The sequence below is a fragment of the Alosa pseudoharengus genome, unplaced genomic scaffold (assembly GCF_046254945.1).
Source record: "Alosa pseudoharengus isolate Yale_2024_CS ecotype anadromous, Long Island Sound unplaced genomic scaffold, YU_APseudo_1.1 YU_APseudo_1.1_scf_16, whole genome shotgun sequence".
NCBI lineage: Eukaryota > Metazoa > Chordata > Actinopteri > Clupeiformes > Clupeidae > Alosa > Alosa pseudoharengus.
In genome coordinates this window covers 29617026-29631246 of record NW_027468630.1, presented here as the reverse complement: position 1 = coordinate 29631246, position 14221 = coordinate 29617026, and the positions used below count along the sequence as shown (strand labels likewise).

Sequence of the window (14221 nt, the reverse complement as noted above, 5' to 3'; positions counted from 1 at the left end):
AACCAAAGCTCTGTTCTAGAATCTTTGGTAGAACTAATTTCTTCCGACACATATCAACCAAAGATTTTAGAACAACTTGCAGGACAAACTGCCGTTACTAATTCTAAATGGATGGTTGCTACGGCCAAAGGCCATGTCTAGTTCTATCAAAAGATTCTAGAGCGGAGCTCTGTTCTAGAATCTTTGGTTCTATCTCTCCCGTTGTCAAGCGGGCGTATCCCAAGATTCTGATGAACTTTAGCTTTGAAACATCGCTATTTTACTTAGCCTGCTGTCATCCATCTAGCTAAAAGCCACCTCCGTCATATGCTACAATGTTGCAATGTTCTGAACGTCTGCATTTTACAGCTCGGATGCAATGTGACAGTTCATTTAAACTTCACAACGAGTTCGGCGAATTACTACAAGTGTGATACGGCCAAAAAAATGGATCTAGGCCTAGGCTACTTCATAGGTGTGCAAATAAGAATAACATACGGTTAATGGTCGTTCTAAATTACGTAGGACAATGGGAAATTCAACCAAGCAGTGGAATAATCTAGACTACGATAAAGGGTAGTCTGGGTTGGTCACAAACACCAGGCGCGCCTGCAGGTGTAGGCTACGTCCCAGTGCCGGCCCGATCCTTTTGGGGGCCCTAAGCAGAATTTGATTTGGGGGCCCCCTCCCACAACGCGGAGTCACCTGTGCTTGGCGATAATTGACAACTTCACACTATAATGTTATATTATAAATGAATAGAGTGAGGTTATGTATTAATACACTGAAAAAAGTGATTTTGACATGTAGTAATTTTTTCTTAAATGAAACTGTATTTATATACTCAATTTGTTTGTGTTTTGCAAAAACTCATTTCAGATAAGTAATATCTGCAAGAAAAAAAGGGGTTTGCTTCAGATTTCTTTGTGTTTTACAAAAAACTAATTTCAGTTAAGTAATATCTGCAAGAAAAAAGGGTTTTGCTTCAGAGGCAGTGCTGCGCATGCGTTTATTTGGCTGCCAAAAGATGATTGTCCTCCATTTTGCAAACGGTTCCGTTGGCTTGAAGGGATCTGCACTTGAAATCTTCGCTTTTGACTTTTAACGGTAAGTGGTATATTATTAAACGTCATTTGACAGTCAGTTTACCATTACAAATTTGGAGTGTCTTTAATTGCCTTATTTGACACGATAGAGCTGTTTTCTTGAATATTTAAGAAATCGTCTAGCAAGCTAGCTAAAGTTAACTTTACCTAGCAGTTCTACTCCAATATAATGTTAACTGGGCTAACAAGTTCATCTTAAAGTTTACTTTTATTACCTCCTCGACGTAATTGATTGAATAACTTCAAAATGAATATATACCTTAATGTTAGACAATTTAGGTCGTTGAAACTCAGTGGACCCATTAAAGTTTGTACAGTTAACATTAGCTGCTAACTGAATTGGAACACAGATCTTGCCTGAAATATGGTTGACCTTAACGTTGCTAGTTAGCTAACCGAACACGTTATGCAGCAGACCAAACACGTTTTCACCGACCCCTGTGGAGTCAACTGACACTTAACTTGAGCAATGCCGAGTTTGCAAAATACATTTGTTTGGAGACTCAGAATGCAGGCCAAGGTATGTAAAAAGGAAAGAAATAGGACGCATGTTTTGTGAGTGATTAGCAGCTAGGTCAGGTCATAACTCGGACAATGTTGGGCAAAAGCCACATTTACGCTAGGTTTAGAAACGTGTTTATTTATTCTGTCAGTAATGGAGTAACGTTACCACTATTTCATGTCATCGCCAGCGCTGAATATGCATGGTGGTGGTGGTGGCATTTCTCAAACTCAACAGCAGTGCAAGATCTGGACAGGCTGATGCTACGCACCTGTTAAGCAGATATTGCTTGAACATTTTATTTGTTCCATGGTGTTGAAATTCGAAATGTTTTCCCTTCAAGGGGACAGTCAGACCAACAAGCAGGGCTGTGTAGCTATTGTTGGTAGATTGTAAGATAATGTGTCAAATGTCAATTAAATGAAGTGTCAAAATCGTTTGATTAACTAGTACCATTTGTGTATGTATTAAATAAGTATATTTCATAAATGTATACTTTATATTTATATTATAAATGTGTTTCTATCCTCTTTAGTTACAGGTATTGAGAAATGTCCTTGCTTGATGACTGGATCAGGAAATGCTTGGGTATTCAGGCAAGCTACAGGTCAAAGATGCGTAACCTTGGATGTCCAGTGACCGCCGTTTTCCAGAAGAAGAAGGTCATAAGTTCCAGAAGAAGGTTTAAAGGACATAAAATGACCAAACATTTGAGGATTTTGCAAGGTGTAAGTTTGTATTACTATTATTGTTTACTTCTCTTACATATTACATACAATGATCACATTGGATCTGTTTCTGCTATTTGCAACTGCCATCACTTATAGTCACCCTACTCACACATTGCTCTTATGTTCCTTATTACAACATAGCGACAGATAGAGGCATTATAATTTTGTGTCTAACTATAACTGGACTCCTCAGGGTTGATACGACTACATGAGTCGTCATACATTTACCCACTCACTCATTTTCCCGTTGCTCACATTGTTCCTTCCCCAACTGGTACACTCACTTATTAGCCTGATGTCGTTATACTCAATTCCTGTCAGAATTTAAGTCTGGCGCTGCTTCGTTGGGACGAGATTATGGGGTGTGTTTCAACCAATACAGGGGAAAGAAATGCTTGCCAAATGCCTGTTTTCTGTTGCAAAGCACTCTGAACTGAATCTTCCGTATTAAAAGTGCTTTATAAATAGAGGTTATTATTATTTAGAGTATTGATTGTATTTTCACAAAATAATTAATATCCTTGTATCTGAACAGACAGAGACTGTACATCTGAGGAGGGAGGCAGCCATCAAGACCCCGTGCCTTTATTTTGGTGAAGATGATGATTCTCTCATACATGTACATGGTAAGTAACACTAACCAAGGGCATGTTGAAATTGCAATAAAAATTGCATTTTTATGCCAATTTTTAAGCCAAAAACCTTTAAGCCAGCTCCCAGCTCGTACCTTTTCTCAAGCGTCAACCTAAAGCAGCTTTTTAAATTTTGTACAGGATATCCATGGCAAGGAGGTGTCAAGAGAAAACCACCCCTTGGAACATGAGGACATCGGCATCGTTGTGGATGGAGGCATCATTTTGGAGGAACCTTGGTCTGTTGCACAAGGCTGTGCAGTGAAGCCAGAGACTTTCTAATGAGGAGACACAGCACTCAAAAAATCCTCCAATCATGTGTTGTGAACTCGGTGCTGGAGTAAGGTTGGTGTCGTGAAGCCTTGCGCACGCGCATTTCTGCCAAATAGGATGCCCGATGAGTGCCAAAAAAGCATTGCATTATGGCTGCCGAGTGCAGGGACTTGCCTAAAAGGACTTTGGTGAAGCTAGAGGTCATATACACATTGAATCAATGTTGAACTCTTCAATACTATTACAAATTCATGCAAAAAGTTGTCATTCAGATGGATGGTGATAAGCTCCTACCCAAGGTTCTCAATCTTAAGAACCAAATCATTAGATGGGCAAGTGGGCCTCTTCTTTCTCTTCCCTGCTGTCTCTCTCTTTCTCTCTCTGTCTTTATCGTTCGTCCTCTCTCTCTCGGCACACTTTTACACACACACACAGTCATGATTGACTTGATTTGAAAGATTCAATAAATGGTTGTGAACCTTTCTTTCTTTCTCACTGTCTTTCTCTCATTCTTTCTTTCTCACTGTCTTTCTGTCATTCTATCTCGGCACATTTACTTACACACGCACGCACGCACACACACACACAATCACTCACTGGTAAGGTGTTTGGCTTTGGTCAAAGGTTCACAACCATTTATTGAATCTTTCTTTCTCTCTTTTGGTGCTCACACTCTCTCTCTTTGGCACTACTGCCTTTGCTTTTGCTTTGGTTTGAGAGCGGGAAAATTATTATTTTTTAGAGCAAAGGGTCACAATGTGTGTTCATATGTGTGTTTCTGTGTTGAACATTTGTTTTAATAAAGACAGTTATATCATTTCTGTTTGAGAGTTAAGTTAATACTATTTAACCTGAATTTGAAGTTTAACTTAATTTTTACCAATGAAATTATATACAAATATTAAGCAAATTCAACTAAATCTATATGGCTGGATGTAGCTAAATTACATTGAGTTCAAATGGTTACCTAAAAAAAGTTAAGTAATTCTTGCATTAGAGCATATTAAGCAAATTCAACTAAATCTATATGGCGGGATGTAGCTAAATTAAATTGAGTGCAAATGGTTACCTAAAAAAAATTAAGTAATTCTTGCATTAGAGAATATTAAGCAAATTCAACTAAATCTATATGGCGGGATGTAGCTAAATTAAATTGAGTGCAAATGGTTACCTAAAAAAAATTAAGTAATTCTTGCATTAGAGAATATTAAGCAAATTCAACTAAATCTATATGGCTGGATGTAGCTAAATTAAATTGTGTGCAAATGGTTACCTAATACTAATTTTTACTCAAAATATTTGATTGGAGTTTGCTTGGCTTGATTTAGTTGTAACTACTCAATTTAGTTTAGCTTTAATTGCAAGAAAATATTAAGCAAATTCAACTAAATCTATATGGCTGGATGTAGCTAAATTAAATTGAGTGCAAATGGTTACCTAAATAAAATTAAGTAATTCTTGCATGTCATTTTTTTCAGTGTACAGTGACTGATTATGAACTACTGTCCCCCTGGACACAGATGCATAAGGACCCTCTCCCCCTACCCTATTTGTGCAAATGTGGGTACAAACGGGTGGGTGTGTGTGTGTGTGGGGGGGGGGGGTTCTGGGGGTACTTTTTTCTGGGTGTTTATTTACACCAACCCTGTCACCTTTTAATCTTAGAGGGTACTAAAATCACAGATTTATTTGAAACTTTCATATTCAAAGTGAAGCACTAAGGGTTTTTTACTGAAGTTAAATTGACAAATAACAAAATACAACATCGTTTGTATTTGTTGTAAACAAGTACATCAGTTTAATGACTTGTTTTTCAACATATTTGCAGAACAAATCCGCAAATGTGCATTAAATAAGCAATCTTCAACTACAAAATAAAACCAAAATAGACAAACATTAATAATCAAAAATAAAATGTCCCAAAAAATAGATACTTATTCCTACTTCGTTCCTGGCTTTCAGGCATCTGCAACTCGCAGTGGACTGCAGTGGACGAATCTACAATGATTAAATAAATACATAAATAAATAAAAAAAACTATGTTAAATGTGTCATTTCATATTAACAGGCTATGTAACCATTTGCCATCAAGAAAACCTCACCTTCTGTGTCATCAGCCATGGAGGCAGACACTTGATGAGGTAGAGTTAGAGATGTGCTCCAAAGTATTTCAAGTGTCCCTGAAAAGCAGGCATCTGCAACTCACAGTGGACTGCAGTGGACGAATTAGAGATAGAATTAGAGATGTGCTCCAAAGTATTTCAAGTGTCCCTGAAAAGCAGGCATCTGCAACTCGCAGTGGACTGCAGTGGACGAATCTACAATGATTAAATAAATACATAAATAAATAAAAAAAACTATGTTAAATGTGTCATTTCATATTAACAGGCTATGTAACCATTTGCCATCAAGAAAACCTCACCTTCTGTGTCATCAGCCATGGAGGCAGACACTTGATGAGGTAGAGTTAGAGATGTGCTCCAAAGTATTTCAAGTGTCCCTGAAAAAAATAAGTGCATAGTTGATCGAGCAGAATGAGTTTATTTTGCTATCATTACTTACACTCATCAACAAGCAATTCCACATCTAACAATTCATATTCTATTGGCAAATGAGGCATAATTGCAGTATGGTGAACGCTTAACATGGTGATCTACTGCAGCCTAAATATTAGGGTAGCACCGCTACATCACTCGCCACTATCTTAATCAAATTTAAGTCTATTTTCATCACAGAAGTCTCCCCACCCAACATGGTATATTTTCTTATAAACACTACCATCTCTCACCAAAGATCTTAGAGCAGAGCGCACGTACTGTTCCATCTTTGCCTATGAAGTTGGAATGTTAGCAGCTACCTATGTCCAGAGTCGCACTAGTCAGTGGGTTGGGGTTGGGACTGGGAGCCTGGGCTTAGCCTGCTGTTGCTATCAGACTTACCACTTTGTCACATATGATAGAACAGTAATAAACTATCAACACTTTCAGGTGCGAAATCAGAAACAATACCTCTGTGGTAAATTTGCCTTCAGCTACGTTTTCATGTAGCTAGTGCTAATGTCCACTTCAGTCAGCTAGCTAGCTAACTTTAATTTACAACATAAGCCCACCTAGGGTACATGCTTGATTGAACATCCAAAACAATCCCAATATCCTTGACATCTGAAATACATACACCTAGACAAATATATATTAATGGGAGACATTTCTCTGTTGATGGCGGGGATTTAGCTCTGGTGATGGCTTATATTAGATCATGACAGTTAGCTAGCTACCTCAAGCACAATAAAATAATTAATCATGCAAACATACCTGTATCTTGCTCGTTTTTCTCCTCCTCTGTCATTTTCTTCTTTCTGTTTTCGGCACCAGAGGGATACGTCCTTTTTGTGACTTGTCTTAACATTACCGTCTCTTCCGATTTTTGAACTTGATGCAGTGTCTGCACGCACCGAGGTGTCTACTTTATGCGCATGACTCAAAGGCTGGCAGACACAGTAGCAGTAGGCAGATCATGAAATCAGAATTTTCTTGTTTTGAATTGTTTCATTTATTCATTCATTGATGTCACTTGTTTATACGATGTTTACGTTATTTATTATGTAAAAAAAAAGAAGAAACTCGAAAAAGAAGAAAAAAGAAAAAGAAAAAGAAGAAACCCTGGTGGCCAGGGGGCCCCAAGCAGCCGCTTAGTTCGCTTATGCCTCGGGCCGGCCCTGCTACGTCCGTACGCACTGTGCGTACCATTAGGCTCAACAACGAGAGAAAATTTCCCTGTGTGTGTGTAATGTGTATTCACACCAAATTGGCCTGTATTTAGCCTGTATAGGGTTGTATGAAGTTGTCCAAATGAATAGGTCATAGTAGACGTTGTTGTTGTATTATTGCATGTGGATGTTGTTATGCTATGTAGGCTATTTTTTTGCTGACCAATGCACGGCTAAACCGGGAAACGGACAAATATTGTCCACGCGTATTTCATTTTTTTTTTTTTTTTGGGGGGGGGGGGGGGGGGGGGCGATGGGCCGGGTGTGCGTAGGCCTACCATATCATTAATTCCTGCAGGCGCCCGTGACAAACACTTCAATCAAAAGGGTCCAGACAAGTCAGCAATCTTCATCCTTTTGTCAAATATCTAATTTCAAGGTTAAATACCTGGAGTTTTGTTGTCAGACGTCATATTCACCAAGTACTTTTGCCTTAGCTGTTGGGGTAGATAATTCATGTTTTTTCCCCTGCAGACAAATGCTTACCATAAAGCCTCATGTCACGTTGGCATTCTCGCACTCAGCCACCCACACAAAACATTATTTCAGATGCAGTGTTGCCTCAAAAGTCACTCCTCTTGCTTTTTGTTATATTAGCCCATCAGCCCATCAGGTAAGTGTTTGGAAAGAGAGGCCCCATACATTATCTATGGCCTTTCTACTCTCCACCCACGCACTAGGAGATGAGTCCACGTGTTCAAGGGTGGTGTTTATGTGGACCGGCAGCTAATGAATTCACCAACAAGGGCGCTTCAGAATCCCTCTCACCCATCGCCCACACAGCTGAAACCAAGCTGTGAAAACTGATGTTGAAGAGTTCACTCATTGGGAGAAAAGAGGACTTGATGGTGCATACAGCCTATGCTTTTTGAAAACTACAGAAAACTACAGCTCAACAAAGTATGTAGATTATTTTAAGGTGATCTCACAGAAGTCTTCAGTGATACTTTTTTTTTTAATTATGTCTAAATGTAGGTGTATATGGAGTTCATGCATGGGCAAGCAAGTTCAACTACAAACAAGTACAAGTAAAGGCACATTTGGGATTCAGATAGGATAACATAGTCTCATTTCCATCTGTATGTGTGCAAATATAAATGTGATATGATGGTTAAAAATGAAATTGTTTGGCGGTTTTTAATCTTTGTTTTATAACTAGTGCACTCTAGCCTGTCATTTTTAGCGCATTTATGCCGCCTACATCCCCACTCTGGATACTCATGAGACGGTTGCATAAGGGTCTGTCTTCTTGCAGACCCCCTACTGGCCACTCTTCCCCATGTCAGAAGCTATTCTGAAGGCAGCCGTTTTGACAATGCCTCTATTTTCACACTGCACTGTTCACAGTCTTACTTCTCATGATTGGTAGCCTACTCCCATTACATCACTGCTACTGTTTAAATGTTCTCTTACAGTGTCAGTATATAAATATAGCCGCAAGTGGTGACTAATGGGCCTGGGCACCTACAGTTTCGCAACCTGTGACACGTTGTAATCCAACAATGCACTCACATCTGATGTGTGTGTTAAGAGAATGTTGTAAGTTGTATACATTGAAAGCACTTTCTCACTGAAGTGCGTCAAAATTGATCATGTGTCATCAGTGTAATAGCCATTCATCTATTTGCCAGATGGTGGCGCTATGCAAAATATGCATTGTGGGCAAATTAATATCATTGCCATAATTTTCAATAACCTATGAAATTTGAGCCATGTCATGCAATGGAGAATTTGACACATTTTCTGTTTATGTGACTAGATATTTTAAATGTATCACCATTTCAGCATACAACATAATTAAGCAATATAGCACGAGTGAGAGTGGGGTTGGTCATGGATATTCCCACGGGTGTTGTTCGGCCGTAGCCACGAGGCCGGAGGCCGAGTGGCGCAGGCAACAACAGCCGTGGGAATATCCATGACCAATCCCACGATCACGAGTGCTATATTGCTTTTATACAACAATTCTACCACAGACTAAATAATCTGAACGCCCCATTATTGTTTAAAAATGTTAATTTCGACATCGTTCTTACGCATCAAAACATAGTTCCCTTTTCAATAGACAGCGTCTTGGTTGCTAGGTAACCAACATTCCAGATCCCTCGTTACGGGTCTTTGTGGTTTAAATGTCTTCTTGAAAGAAATGTTAAAAGCCGGGCTGAAATCACATTCATATCTAGGTTTGCTGCATGCATGTTACAAGGACACTGGGCCATGTAATGTAAGGGACATGGTACTGCAAAAAAACGGAAACATAGTCTACATTGCAGAACCACTCAACTTTATTAATTTATGGTGAATAAATGTTACACTACTGTGCACAGCCTGACGTGACGATGCTAGCACGTTAGCAGCGGTTAGCTAATTATGGTAACGTTAGTTATCTACAAGTCTCCTCCAAGTGACAAATTATACACAATGCTGCAGGGCTGCCAACTTTTCAAAAAACCTTGGAGTGAGATTTGGTGGGGCCAACCAAAATTTTGCTGTGGAAATTTTTGTTTGGCTCATTCAGCATTATACCGTACAGTAAAAAAAATGTACATAAGTGGTTCTCAGGTGTAGGGACCAGGCATGGACGGATTATGAACTTTCGGGGCCCTGGGCCCAGATGTATTAAGGGCTCCCCACTAATTATCGCATATGTGGAAGGGGGGTTTGGGGGTACTCCCCCAGAATTTTTTTTAATTTGTTTAATGTGATTTCCTGTATTCTGGTGCATTTTGGGGATGGGCAATACTAAATTCAATCAGATTCATAGCCTACATCCTGATGTGTTGATATTGAGGCAATGATTCCATGCAAAGGCTTGGGCTTCAGGGCCCCCTCACACCTTGGGCCCCTGGGCCTGGGCCCGGAAGGCCCGTGCAGTAATCCATCCCTGGGACCAGGGTCCCAGAGTTTAATTAACATTGGTATCAAAGGGATCTACCACTAGGACCATGAGCATCGGAGGCATTCTGAAAGTGGGTGGGACATTTCAGTGGGGGGTATGGGGGTCCTCCCCCAGACATTTTTTTTTGGACTAGATGCAGGTTTTAACAGGTTATTTAGATACTTCTATGTAACAAGCCTACGAAATTAATAAAAAGTAAATCATGCATAATTTAAAAATAACTCAATATATAGGCTACTTGGCTATTCAATAAGGTTTCCATAACAGCACCGCGGACGTTCAATGAACGCATGGAAGCGGATGGTTTGTTTGAAATCCCGACACTCTTTCAACTACATGGAACGTAATAGTGATCATCAAATACCTCCCCAGATTTCAGTGCCCATCAGTCCCAACATTTAACAATATAATCAAACAGTCCAAAAGTAAATTAAATATCAAACTAAACCGAAAATGTCATGCTTTTGAAGGCCTACCATTATGCCGCTCCAAGAAACACATGTCTCAAAATAAAACTCGCATAAGAAATAAAGGGCTGTCTTGAATACAATCCTGCCTCTAAAGGCCTGTACTTTGTCTTAAGACCCCGGCCATAATTTGAGGATTTACAGTATCTAAGTAGACAAACTGGCTTCAGATATCCAACAGAGTGAATAGAGATTGTGCAGTCTTAGCTGTGGTTAGTGACGTGATGCTGTTAATGGGGAGTTTTACCTAGCCTAGCGTAAACCTATAGGTTATTATTTATTTGGCGTACCTATAAGGCTTTTTACCTTATCAAAAGTGAGGGGGACGACTGATCTCTTCAACACTGCAGGGGATTTGGCGCTTGTCACTGTGTGTGTGACAGAAGCGGAATGGGAGAATGCGTGTAACAAAAAACATTTTTATGAGTGATTTATGCGCAAATGGGAGAATCCAATGAAAATGACAATGAAGCACTAAACAGATGCTGAAAACAGCACTGGTATTTTGCATGGCAAAAGTGGGGGGGTCCAAACTAACAATTTTTAAAAGTGGGTGGGTGTTTTGTAAGAATTTAAGAAATGTTTGTATATTAACTTTTAAATGCATCAATCAGGTGCACTTTCAAAATAAATTCAGAGGTCAGACTTGTTTATTTTAATATTTGTGCTGTAGCCTAAGCTATTTTGCATTAATGTCACTAGGAAGCATGCCAATATAAATATATTTATTTATCTGTAATGGGATTGGCAGGAACCTGACAATATAAGAACCATGATAGTGGGATAATCTATGGCTGAGCAATTTACAAAAATGTATGTAGGCCTACTGACAAATAGTTTACTTTAGAATACATTATAATTTCGCCCCAATGAGGCTATGTAGAAATGTGTTGCAATTTCAAAACCGGATTACTCAGGAACCATTTATTGCACAGAGGCATGCTTTATATCCTCGTATTCGGTACGGTTTGCTGTTTATTGTGATATTGGGTTTGCCACGTGTTGTGTGAAGGGTTAGTGAAATATTAAACCGAGAGTAGGCCTAATGGGTGTGCACTGTGATGTGTGTGCACTGCAAAATGCAAATATGATTAGCCTAAATTGCACGTCGGTTCAATTTTAATTTTCTCACGAACCATTTATCACAGGCGCTAATATCATTGGAAAGCTTAGATTCCGCACGTTCATATGATGTGTGATACATAGGTGCCAACTCTCACGCATTGGCCGTGAGACACACGCATTTGATTAGTTTCACACACTCACACGCCACACCCCCGATTTCTCACGCTGAAGTGTCAACCCGGTCGGTCAGATGCCTGAAAAATGAGTTTAGCCTATCTATAGATCTACCTGTTGAGCCACGGTTATGCTTTCAGAGACGGTGAGAGGGTTCAAGAGCACCCCCTGTCTGTGGAATTTTCGAAATTTTCTCTCATTTGCGATGCTACTTCAGAAGCCATCCCAGGCGCATTCCCCCCGCATTTCCCCGGCTTCAGGTATGCTTTGAGTATTATCATGGGCACTCATCGGGCACAGTCTTTGGGTCGAACTGCGCGTGCGCAAGGCTTCACGACACCAATCTTGCTCCAGCGGCGAGATTACAACACATGATTGGCACAATGTCTTCACAACACACCATATGATTGGCTCAATGTATTCACATCACACCACATGATTGGCTCAATGTATTCACACGTCGACGTTTTGCCGAGGAAGGGGTGGGATATGTGTAGACAACGGCCATATTGGCGTGACAAACTAGCCCCATGCATTTCTATGGAGTATTTTCTGAGTGCTGTGTCTCCACATTAGAAAGTCTCTGATAATACTCAAAGCATACCTGAAGCCGGGGAAATGCGGGGGGAATGCGCCTGGGATGGCTTCTGAAATAGCATCGCAAATGAGAGAAAATTTAGAAAATTCCACAAACGGGGTGCTCTTGAACCCTCTCACCGTCTCTGAAAGCATAACCGTGGCTCAACAGGTAGATCTATAGATAGGCTAAACTCATTTTTCAGGCATCTGACCGACCGGGTTGACACTTCAGCGTGAGAAATTGGGGGTGTGCCGTGTGAGTGTGTGAAACTAATCAAATGCGTGTGTCTCACGGCCAATGCGTGAGAGTTGGCACCTATGTGTTTATTAGGCGTCATTTCCAAACGGCTCATATTTCATGTGAATGTCAAAGCAGTTGGAAAAGTTCAAGGCCATATTGTGTATTTTTTGTATATCTAAGGCTAAGATATCATGACATTATAGAAGAAACACATATCCAAACTCATATCCACCGGTTATTTCATGGTGTTTATAAGTGGGGGTGAGTTGTGCCACTGGCACAACTTAACCCAGGCCCTTTGGCACAAATCACCCCAACCCCACCATTTTGGAAAAAATGCATCATCCATCAGATTTGAGCTAACATCATGCTAGCTGTATAGACTCATAATGTAGCTTACCAAAGCACTAAAACATGTGTGAAATGTTTTCAAACTTGTCTATAACTGTTTTGACTCAACAATCAAAAAAACATGATCATAGAAATTTTACTTTGAATGGCAAAAAACAGTTTTTTTAACTTAAATGTACTTACCTCTTATGCAATGAGGCTCTCTTCTCTGCAGGATGATTGAAATGGCTGAGTCTTCAAAAATGTGTGGTCACATGACCAATTTTTTCTATGGTTCCCTAGAAATAGGGGGTGGCACAACTTCCCCGCTGGCACCAATCACCCCACTCTCCCCTATCCCGAGAAAAGTGGATTTTGAGGGGTACAGCTCCATAGACCTCCATTCATTCTGCACTCGTGGACGAGCGCCCTCATGTGGAACCACAGAAGGAACTGCAACCACTTCAGAAACCGGAAGTTTTCCGTGAGTGGCAGTTCTCTCCGGTACTCTCCCATACCAAAGAAGAAGTACTTCGTGGGCGACTGAAGTTCCGTGGAGCTAGCAACAGTACACGACAATAACAGGCAATATGGCGTCAAAATAAAGGTAGCCTACAAACGAACGCTCAGTAGGCCTAGATTAAAATTCGGTTTGCACGAAATGTAAACATGTTGTTGCAACTATGTAAATGTATCTGAAAATGTTGTACTTGTAGCAGAGTTGTCTTATTAACATCCTTGAAAGTAAACGAAAGTGACCTCACGCAACGCCTTTCTCAAGAGCCTTATTCGACTTCATGCAGCACTGCGCAGGTCTGACCTGATGAAGTATGCTGGGTTGAACGCAGTGCATACTGAAATACAGTGTAGGCCTACATGGAAAGTATTCACAGAACTTTTTCCAGCCTTATTCCAAAATGGATTTAATTCATTTTCCCCTCAAAATTCTGCACACAATACCCCATAATGACAATACCCCTAAGGAGTAGATTCCGTCTGGCCACTCTACCATATACAAGCCTGATTGGTGGAGTGCTGCAGCGATGGTCATCCTTCTGGAAGGTTCTCCTCTCTCCACAGAGGAACCCTGGAGCTCTATCAGAGTGGCCATCGGGTTATTGGTCACCTCCAACTAAAGCCCTTCTCTCCTGATGTATACACATCTAAAAATTCCACAGGTGCCGTATACTACAAGGAAAAAGAAGAGATTATACACACACCATCTTACTTGCTCCCAGTTTTATACAATGTTTTGACCACTCAGGTTTTCATCAGGTACATAAACCAGAACAGATGATAGGTAAGCATATATAAGGCAGTCACACTGGCACATGCTGACCTAGGTAGAACAACAATCATCATAAGTAATACCACGTAATAGGCTCATAAATGAGCTAAAGAATGTCATCATTCTATAACACCTTCCTCTCACAGAAGACAGATAAAACATTCACATATTACCCACATCTGTTTAAAA

General features: G+C 40.2%; 1 long non-coding RNA gene across 1 annotated transcript; it reads left to right on the top strand.

Annotated features, from left to right (window-relative positions):
- The first annotated feature begins 911 nt into the window (after positions 1-911).
- On the top strand, positions 912-4034 carry LOC143126311 (uncharacterized). Its single transcript, XR_012987452.1, has 4 exons — positions 912-1086; positions 2123-2315; positions 2854-2944; positions 3092-4034. It is a non-coding gene; the product is annotated as an uncharacterized LOC143126311 (long non-coding RNA).
- Positions 4035-14221: the final 10187 nt, after the last annotated feature.